The sequence below is a fragment of the Diplotaxodon limnothrissa genome, linkage group LG11 (genome assembly GCF_057381915.1).
Source record: "Diplotaxodon limnothrissa isolate DT_005_m linkage group LG11, D_limnothrissa_male_GT1.1, whole genome shotgun sequence".
Classification (NCBI taxonomy): Eukaryota; Metazoa; Chordata; class Actinopteri; order Cichliformes; family Cichlidae; genus Diplotaxodon; species Diplotaxodon limnothrissa.
In genome coordinates, this window is record NC_140606.1 from 7555858 (window position 1) to 7566996 (window position 11139).

The following is an 11139-nucleotide window of genomic DNA, read 5'->3' on the forward strand; positions in this document are numbered from 1 at the left end:
CTGTGGTGGCCTCGTGTGAATAAGGGAGCAGCCTGAAGAAAGATCATAAGTATGACTCATATGCCATGAAGCAGGAAACCACTGTCCATACCACACAAGCACAATTACAACATCACATAATGTTTTTTATAGATTTAGTTAATGAGCGTTTGGTGCACTTAAAGCTGTACAATGTGGATTTCATTTCATATGCATATATGCGCCGTGCGGGCTGAATTTTAACACACGCCTTGAGAGTAACGCAATTTCTATTCTCTGTATGTCCTGTACATGTGGCAGAATCGACAAATAAAGTTGACTTTGACTTTGACTTTTGTATTTGTCAGTGTTAAAGAAACAATCAGTAGAGGCGCATGTTTTTCCTCCACACTGTTTTATTGCTGCTTTTGCTCAATGCCTGTCTGGCCTTGCTCAAAAACACAATTATGAGCATGTGAGTAATACAAATGAAGCTTCATGTTTCCTTTAAGTAAAAATATCAAGAATATGTGCTTTTATTTTCTGTACCTTAATCATTATAAGGTACAGAGTCTTTTCCCTTATGGTATATGCAACATGTATATGAACGTGTCAAATTTCAGGCTGTCTGATTGCTATGTTGACTGAAAGGACCGTCAGGCAGAACACGGGGCTCAGACAGCTCACGGTGAAACAGAGCCCGAGATGCCGCCGGCGGTGGAGCTCCTCTCGCTCTGATCCCCGACTAATCGAGCAAAACACTGACAATCTCAATCTGCATCTGATCTCATGATGTGACCGTGTCCAATCGCAGTGGGGTGGATGATAGCAAATTCACTATGGTCAGGAGCCTCTTCAAAGGTTTCCATGGCTACATTATCACAAACATACTGTTAGTTTCTTTTTCTTTTTTCCCTCTCAGACAAATCCCCCAAAAATAACAGCACCATCACCATTCAAGTCATACCCTAACCCTGCCTGCCTTGTAACTGCTTCAAATCTTTTGCTAATTAACTACTTGTGAGCAGCAAAAGAAACACTTAAAAGATTATTTAAATTATGTGTCAAGATAGCTGACTAGAATATCTGTTATACCACATATCAATACTGTTATGACTTTGCATTGTGTCCTTGATACTACACAGTAGACTTTAGCAAAGACTCAACGTACATGAAACCTTTTTATCATGACTGATAGGATCACGCTCAGTCTTTTTGACAGGGGTGCGTCACGGTGAAATACAGAGACAGGCTGCTGAGGAAATTGCTGGGTTACCTCTTCCTCCAGCCTCCTTTTCTGGGCTCATTTCTGCCTTATTTTACATTTTCTTTTCCCAGTGCTTAAAAACCTGTCAGCATCGTGTAAACACTACTAATGGCCACGGCTGAAAAGGACAGTCACAGCATTAAATGAAAGGCATAAAATAATTATTTAATTCCATAAAGTACAGATGTTTCTGATCTTTAGAGAAATGTTTTTGAAAAATCCTTCAAGCACATGAAACTCTGGAAAATAAAAATTTCTATTTACCTTTACATATTTACAGCCAACAAGATGTCTATAAATTCTGTTCATTTGTATAATACAGTCCTCAGTTCTACTGAAAGAGGAACTTATCAGTAACATAATAGCTATATTTGTTGCTATATATTTAAACGAATATAGCAACACAAGAAATCTGGCAGTGACTACAAAAATAATTTCTACCGGTGACTGAAGCTGCACAGTAACTATATAGAGATATAGACTTTTATACCATTGGACTATATTTGCTTACAGCTGGGAAATGTTTTACAGACTATTTGGTTATGGCTAATAATTCCTAACAAACTAACGTACTTTATCACATTAATGCATGAATCCCCTCTATTGGCAGACAGCAGACCTGAGACTTCTAACGAAACCTTGACGTGAACGGCCCATCACAATCTTTGATGGATAAGTAATTTAAATAAATTAAATTCTGTAAATCATCAAACTGAATCACTCAGCCCTGCCTGAAAGGGCTATCTGTGTCTTCGTACAAGTAATAACCACGCGGCTATTTGCCAGCGGAGGCTTTTGAGTCCCTAGTTACATGAGCTTCAACGCAGTTACTCGTCATAGATTCACAGATGCCAAAGAAACCCATGTAGAAGAGATGAACGGGGCATAATGCAAACCAAATAATAGTTGTGCACGGACGCGTGTTTTTGTTCCCCCAGCAGGAGATGTATTTATCAGAAGCTGCAGCTGGGTCAGTCAATGAAAAGGCAGCTCGTCGTCTCACACAGAGAGACGCTGCTTTACCCCTGTGGTGACTAAGCTCAGTGAGAAAATCATATTTCTTCCAGACAGTTATTACAGTGACAATTAGACCAAAGAAATCAGGACATCTCTTTCAAAATGAAGGTGGAAATCTGTCATGTTTTCTTAATTTTAATGAATCAGCTTTTACTGAGTGTTGCTTTTTTCTGCTCTAATTAAGTGACACACAAGGCTGACATAACACATACATAAACTGCCAGCAGCTGGGCAGCAGCATGCTGAAATGAAACTTCCTTACAGCTTTTCCTGGCAGCGAGTTATGTGACACTGTGATCAATGCATGGATGCAGGAACTTAAGCGTTGCAGCAACTGAACATCTGGCAGTGTGCCATTGGACTAAGCAGCATCTGGCTTTGTGTTTCCATAGGAAGTAGTTCCAGCAGCATAAAGAGAGACCTTATCTGACTCAGGCTCTAACACTGGTGTAGAATCAATGCTGCACATTTCATTTCCTGCACAAATCATAACAAAAGCAAAAGAAATCGATGCATATTACCACCCAGCTTCAGTTCCCACAGACAAAGTTAATGCAGGATAAAATTCCTGCCAGCTTCTTTCATGACTGAGTGCAGGTGTCGCTGCACAGCTTTGAGGCAGAAGCTTATGTGACAACTTTGCTGTACAGTGTGTTTACTGAGCTGCAGAGTTTAAAATCAGCAAAGTGTATACTAGGGGGCTGCAGACTTGCTGATGACGTACAAGTTTAGAATATAATGCAGTGCGATTTATGGATTTGGATGAAGCTGCTGGTCAAGTCTGACAATAAAGAAATAAAGAAATAAATCTTGTCCAAATATGACGTTTATCATGCTGCTGCAACATCTACACTGATTTTCAGTAGATTCACTTCACTTTGTAACACAGATTTCACACAAACATCATACAGATATCTGAGAGGATAACAATAATAATAATAATAAATTAGTGACAGTGATAAAATCATAGGTTCTGGTCATCCCGTAATATCATCTAATTATGTATCTGCGTTGGCTTTGATAAAAGAGATAATTAAAACACAGGATGCCTTTTGAGCTGTGCTGGAAATACATAAAAAGTGGGGAAGACAGAGATTCAAAAATGACTCACCTCTAGCGGTATCTGTGATTCAAATCTTTTCCACCTCAGATGGACTGGATGGTGCCTCTGTGGAGCATCAGATCGGTGGGTTTACGCAACGTGAGAGTGGAGATGCTGAGCTGTGAGAGAGAGGGAGCGGGCGAGAGAGAAAGAGAGAAGGAGAAGAAGAGAGAGAGAGGGGAAGGAAGAGAGAGCGAGGGAGAGAGAGGAGGGATAAGGAACTCCCTCTTTAGCTCTGACAGTGTTGACACGACACGCAGCCACTTTCAGCGATTTCCAGCCTGCTCTCGCTCACAGCGGGCTGGTGGCAGCAGCAGCCAGCAGCACTGAGCTTCCCACATGCTGATGAAGATCGTGTATGTGAGAAGCTCCATCTTTCAGTGCTTACTGTAGATGTGACTTGATGTAGGTCAGCAGTGCTGTGATAATGAAATGAAGTTGATATTTCAATGCAACTTCTGAATGATTTTTAGTGCTGTTGTTGGGTTACACTTCAAGTCAATGCAAGTGCATACTGTATCCTTCTGGGAGGGGGTTTAGAGTCCAAATCAGTGCACATACACCTCCTCTCTCCTGTAGGAACAGACCTGCACTGCAGCTATGTTACTGAAGCAAAAGAAGCAAACAAAATACTAAATGCATGTTTCTGTGGGCTTTTAGTTTGATCTGCGATTTGTCTAACTTGAGGTTCAATCTTTTAATCTACTGCATATATTGTACAAGTTGTTTTATACTTTAGGATTTTCCATTTTCTGTTATTTTATTGCTTTTCCACTTTAGATTGCAAAAATAGCTGAGAGAAGTGTTGCTACCCATGGAAATGCTTCAAGACATGAAGGCAGCGATAATTACATGGGTTTATATAGAGACGTGATTTGATTGGTACCTCCTACAGAAGCCGTTCTTGTTTGAAAACAAAGAAACTGATCTTCTTTTGAAACAGTACCTACAGATGGAAGCAAGCAGACCATATTTATTCATATGGGACTTTTCAAAAACAAGATCAACAAACTTTTTCAAAAGCCAGTACACAATGTACAAAACTAAAAACCAATACAGAATGTACACATTAAGAAAAGTAACAAAAGAAATAACATGGAGGAATTTTTTTTAAAAAAAATTTTTTTGCAGTAAAAATATGCATTAAAGGGCCTGAGATGGTCAGTCCAGTGGGGTACCTTTAGGACCACTGAGCTCGCCTGCAGCCCTAACCACAACGCTGATATGATTAAGTGGTTAAGGATTTGGATGTCTGTGGAATGTATTCAAGCTTCTCATGTGATGCCATGCACACATTGCTTGAAACTGCGGTCATGCTGTTTTAGGCACAGTGACTGGGGGTTGTCATCCATCCTGACACAAAATACAGATAAGCATCCAAAGTTTAGTAGACTTTCAGATCTTGTTCTTGTTTTTAATTTGAAGGGTTGTTGATAAAAAAATGAAAGAGATCATGTGGCAAGAATTCAGGGTTCATAGTTCTGAGTATCAGGCCTTGACAGGCTTGGAACTGCATTTCATCTGGTGGCGTTGTAGATCCTGTTAAAAATCGATGGATTTATGAACACAGAAAAGTACCATCAGACTTTGATCCACCCTGTACATCTGCAAATCTTCTGATCCAATGTCAATAATTAATGGCAGTGTTTTCTCCTCTATTGATACAGTGGGGCAAAAAAGTATTTAGTCAGCCACCGATTGTGCAAGTTCCCCACTTAAAATGATGACAGAGGTCAGTAATTTGCACCAGAGGTACACTTCAACTGTGAGAGACAGAATGTGAAAAAAAAATCCATGAATTCACATGGTAGGATTTGTAAAGAATTTATTCGTAAATTAGGGTGGAAAATAAGTATTTGGTCACCTCAAACAAGGAAAATCTCTGGCTCTCACAGACCTGTAACGTCTTCTGTAAGAAGCTTTTCTGTCCCCCACTCGTTACCTGTATGAATGGCACCTGTTTGAACTCATCATCTGTATAAAAGACACCTGTCCACAGCCTCAAACAGTCAGACTCCAAACTCCGCCATGGCCAAGACCAAAGAGCTTTCGAAGGACACCAGGAAAAGTATTGTAGACCTGCACCAGACTGGGAAGAGTGAATCTACAATAGGCAAGCAGCTTGGTGTGAACAAATCAACTGTGGGAGCAATCATCAGAAAATGGAAGACATACAAGACCACTGATAATCTCCCTCGATCTGGGGCTCCACGCAAGATCTCATCCCGTGGGGTCAAAATGATCATGAGAACGGTGAGCAAAGATCCCAGAACCACACGGGGGGACCTGGTGAATGACCTGCAGAGAGCTGGGACCAAAGTAACAAAGGTCACCATCAGTAACACACTACAACGGCAGGGAATCAAATCCCGCAGTGCCAGACGTGTTCCGCTGCTGAAGCCAGTGCATGTCCAGGCCCGTCTGAAGTTTGCCAGAGAGCACATGGATGATACAGCAGAGGATTGGGAGAATGTCATGTGGTCAGATGAAACCAAAGTAGAACTTTTTGGTATAAACTCAACTCGTCGTGTTTGGAGGAAGAAGAATACTGAGTTGCATCCCAAGAACACCATACCTACTGTGAAGCATGGGGGTGGAAACATCATGCTATGGGGCTGTTTTTCTGCCAAGGGGACAGGACGACTGATCCGTGTTAAGGACAGAATGAATGGGGCCATGTATCGTGAGATTTTGAGCCAAAACCTCCTTCCATCAGTGAGAACTTTGAAGATGAAACGAGGCTGGGTCTTCCAACATGACAATGATCCAAAACACACCGCCCGGGCAACAAAGGAGTGGCTCCGTAAGAAGCATTTGAAAGTCCTGGAGTGGCCTAGCCAGTCTCCAGACCTCAACCCCATAGAAAATCTGTGGCGGGAGTTGAAAGTCCGTGTTGCTCGGCGACAGCCCCAAAACATCACTGCTCTCGAGAAGATCTGCATGGAGGAATGGGCCAAAATACCAGCTACTGTGTGTGCAAACCTGGTAAAGACCGATAGTAAACATTTGACCTCTGTTATTGCCAACAAAGGTTATGTTACAAAGTATTGAGTTGTATTTTTGTTATTGACCAAATACTTATTTTCCACCCTGATTTACGAATAAATTCTTTACAAATCCTACCATGTGGATTCATGGATTTTTTTTTCACATTCTGTCTCTCACAGTTGAAGTGTACCTCTGGTGCAAATTACTGACCTCTGTCATCATTTTAGGTGGGGGAACTTGCACAATCGGTGGCTGACTAAATACTTTTTTGCCCCACTGTATGCTGTTAGTGATTACAATGAAATGGTTAGAGCTTAACTGATATTGAAGTTCAATCAAGAAATTAAATGTTGTGCTTTAAGTCATGACGATCAATATTTAGAACACAGCTTTTAATACAGTGAGGAATCCCTCCAACAGAAAAAGGCTTTACTCTTCAACCACTGGTCATTTCTAATCCAGAATAAATATGAAAACAAACTATGAGTTTATACTATGACTAAATCTGTACTGGTACACTTTATCGTCCTTAACCATCCTACACACACACACACACACACACACACACACACACACACACACACACACACACACACACACACACACACTCATTCACCCAATCACAAACACATTCATACAGCCTTTTTATCCATGCCTAAAGCGGCTTTTTGCTTGCAATCATAAGGAAATGTTGTCGATGTGCTGGTTTTCAGTCAGGCTTGATAACATAGTTTAAGTGTACAGGATTCTCTACAGTCGTGTTCTGAATGTGCAAAAGGTTTCAGAGACAGGCAGAAGTCTTGTTTAGTTTGTAGTCAATTATTTTGTTTTATGGCCATTATTTGTACAGTGTTCTCAAATAAATATTAAAAATTACTGTAGAGAAAAATCAATATCATTATCAACAAACACATTCTTTATGTAAGTTCAAGGTGTATATAAATTAAAATAAGTGAAAGAACAGGTGAAACATGCACATTTAAAGAAGTTATTTCCCCCAAAAAAGACAGAATAGATTGATATTAGACAGAACTGTCAACTCATTTCCTTTCAAACCTGGTCTCAGGCAAATGCAAAACAGAACAGTAAATCAAGCCAATACGTGCAGCAGGGATTACAGCAGGGAATAGCAAGAGTAGCTACTCAAGAGCAATACAGATTACCTGAGAGCCTGGCTGCATTAAAGTGCAGCACTTATTAATTAGTTATTTTATTTTTGTGTTTGAAAACAAGTTCACCATGAACTGATGTAGATCAGATACAAAAAGCGACAAAAATATCACAGAATACAGGATAATTGAAACGTCAATGAAGCGGCTTTCTACTGGGAAAATACACCAAAATGCAAAACCTCATCCCGTGGTTTAGTTTTTTGTACACGGTAATCAGGAAGAGGAAACAGACTGTCCTTGGCAATACCAATGTGGAGAAATGACAGTGCAATAAATAAAATCTCTGTTCTTTTTTGTCCCTTTGATGGTGGTGTACTGCATAAAAAATAAACAGCAGCCCATTGAGTCATTCGACATCCCAATTAAAGTATATGGTTTTGTAGAACAGACATCACCTTTGTCGGCTTGCATTGGTGACTAAATCTAAAATTCTGCCAATTTAAATAATGATTGATTGTATTTGTTTTTTGGGTTATTTTTTCCCTCCTTGCACATGTCCCAGCATGCATGCAGGTAAATATGAGTACAAAGAAGCAAGCATATCGATTCGAGGTCTATTCCAGGAAGGTCACATTTTTTTCTGTATATGATTATTTAACTTTGTTCACTTGTATTTACATTTCTATTTATTTTATTTTGCTTTTTTGCATGTTGTTTTTATCCGATTGTTCCTTATCAGATCCACTCCTGCATGTGATGGGGACATTAGCATTTCCTTATGAATGACCTGCATGACACTGCTCAAATATTACAGAGCTAAAAATATGCTTTATCATGTGGCTGAATGCAGTTTCTTCGAACGCTGTATTCTGTAAATCAAGAAATATATTACAGACGTTTACAAAGCAGTGCAAACAGCCTCAGGTCTTCTGCCAGAGTATGGGGCTTTTTTTCCCCCTTCAACAAAAAGTCCCTTGAAGATGTATAACTGTGACCAAAAATACCAAGAAAAAGTCTCACTGAAGGATTATATGATGCAGAGACACATTTAGTGTTGTAAAAGCATGTGCTACATGATTTCTTTGACTGACTGAGCTTTTTCTTTGAAAACTATTTTAGTAAGTGCAGCAGATTGGCTGCTCTCACTGATTAGAAATTGTGCTTTCTGGTAATTAATGTTATTGAACTCCAGTCAAATTTTGCTTAACTTAAGATAAGAGATAAGATAAGATAGAACTTTATTAATCCCTCGGGTGGGTTCCTCTGGGAAATTCGACTTCCAAAAAAAGCACAGCAACGACCAAAGTTACAGTTACAGAACTGTTATATATATATATACACACACACACACACACACACACACACACACACACACACACACACACACACACACACACACACACACACACACACACACATATAAATACAGAGACAAATATAAATAAAATATACAAAGGGGATAAATAGAATAAATAGGAATAAAAAATAAAAATACAAGTGAATTGCACATTTCAAGTATTGAGTCTATTGCACTGTTGACTATTTACAAAAAGTATTGCACAAGGTATTGTACAGTGAGGTGCAGAGGCACTACAGCTTAGTTGTTCCCCCCTCCTTTGTCCTCCTGTTTCCCCTCCCTCTCCCCTCCAGAGAGGAGTTAAACAGTTTGATGGCGTGTGGGACAAAGGAGTTTTTAAGTCTGTTAGTTCTTGTCTTGGGGAGAAGCAACCTGTCACTGAACAGACTCTTCTGGTTGTTTATGGCCGTGTGCAGAGGATGCCCAGCATTGTCCATAATGTCCATCAGTTTCTTTAATGTCCTTTTCTCTGCCACTGTCACCAGAGTGTCCAGCTTCATGCCGACCACAGAGCTAGCCCTCCTGATCAGTTTCTCCAGCCTGGATGAGTCCCTCTTTGCTGTGCTGCTCCCCCAGCACACCACAGCATAGAAAAGTACTCCAGCAACCACTGACTGGTAAAACATCCTCAGGAGCTTCCTGCAGATGTTAAAAGACCTCAGCCTCCTGAGGAAGTACAGTCGGCTTTGGGCTTTTTTATACAGGTGCTCTGTGTTGCATGACCAGTCCAGTTTATTGTCCATCCACAGCCCGAGGTACTTGTACTTGTTGACCACCTCCACCTCCTCCCCCTCTATCTGAACTGGCAGTGGACCTTCTCTGGACCTCCCGAAGTCCACAACCAGTTCCTTAGTCTTTGAGGTGTTGAGTTGCAGGTGGTTTGTGTGACTCCATGCGACAGTTCCTCACCAGACTTCTGTACTCCTCTTCCTGATCATCCCAGATACACCCCATGATGGCCGTGTCATCTGCAAACTTCTGAATATGGCATAATTCAGAGTTGTAGCAGAAGTCAGAGGTGTACAGGGTGAAGAGAAGAGGGGACAGCACAGTTCCCTGTGGTGCTCCTGTGCTGCTGACCACTGTGTCAGACGTGATGTCCTTCAGCCTGACGTACTGTGGCATCCTCCACTCCGACACCCACCTTGTATGCAAACTGTAGTGGGTCCTGGGCATGTTGTACCTGTGGTCGGAGGAGGTTGAGGAAGAGCCGCTCTAGAGTCTTCATAAGATGTGACGTCAGTGCCACCGGTCGGAAGTCATTCAGCTCATTGGGCCAGTTCTTTTTGGGGACCGGGACGATGCAGGATGTCTTCCATAGGGCGGGCACTCTCCCCAGTCGCAGACTGAGGTTGAAGACTCGTTGTAGCGGCTCCCCAAGTTCAGCAGCACACGCCTTAAGCATCCTAGGACACACCTTGTCTGGGCCTGCTGCCTTTCTGGGGCGAAGCTTCCTCAGTTGCCTCCTGACCTGATCCACTGTGACACTGGGAGATGTTTGGGAGGAGGGGAGGGGGGGAGATGTCTTGCTGCTGAGAGAGGGATTGGAGGAGGGGGGTGTCATGGTGTCAGGAAGGGGGGGAAGCGAGGGAGGCAGGAGAGTGGGGAGAGGACTCTGTAGTGAAGGTGAGGGTGAGGGTGGGGGGGTTGTGGGCTTGTTCGAACACCACAAGTTACAACTCTAATGCACCTATAACAATAATGGATGACTGATCCGTCTTCTTCCCCCAATGTGTTGGCACTGAATCCTCTCCACTTCAACCAAATTCTGTTCAATTTGGATTAGCGGCTAATAGAAAACACCCTGACTGCAGTAATTATGGCATTTTCTATAAGATATTCTATAATTGATACATGTATATTTGTGCATACATGTATCACTCTGCTAAATCCATTAAATTGAAGATGTATTCGAGGGGGTTTCTAAGGTGGCTTCATTAACCATGTTTTAGCATTTCCATACTAATTTGGTTAAGGAGATATGCATGCAAAGCCTACCAATTAGCTGTTTACTTTTTAAACTATTAAGCTCCAAAGGAGCACTATAGGGCAATTTAATTATCTAACAGTGCAGAAGAGAGATGTAAATTTTTTCACTCTGTCTTTTCAAGTGGTGAGTCATCAAACTTTTTCTTCTCTTTGGATTTTGTTTCACAGCAACAAAGCAAATGTCAGCGCTTCTACCTTTTTCAGCATGAAAAACATCAAAACTGTGTTAATACTTGAAACGTGCTCGTGGACGGTCTTTAACACTGGCATGTCAGAAGCATCCTTTATGTAAACAACTTCCTCATCATCCACAATTAACCAGAGCTCCTTAAACATGACGGCTTTCATC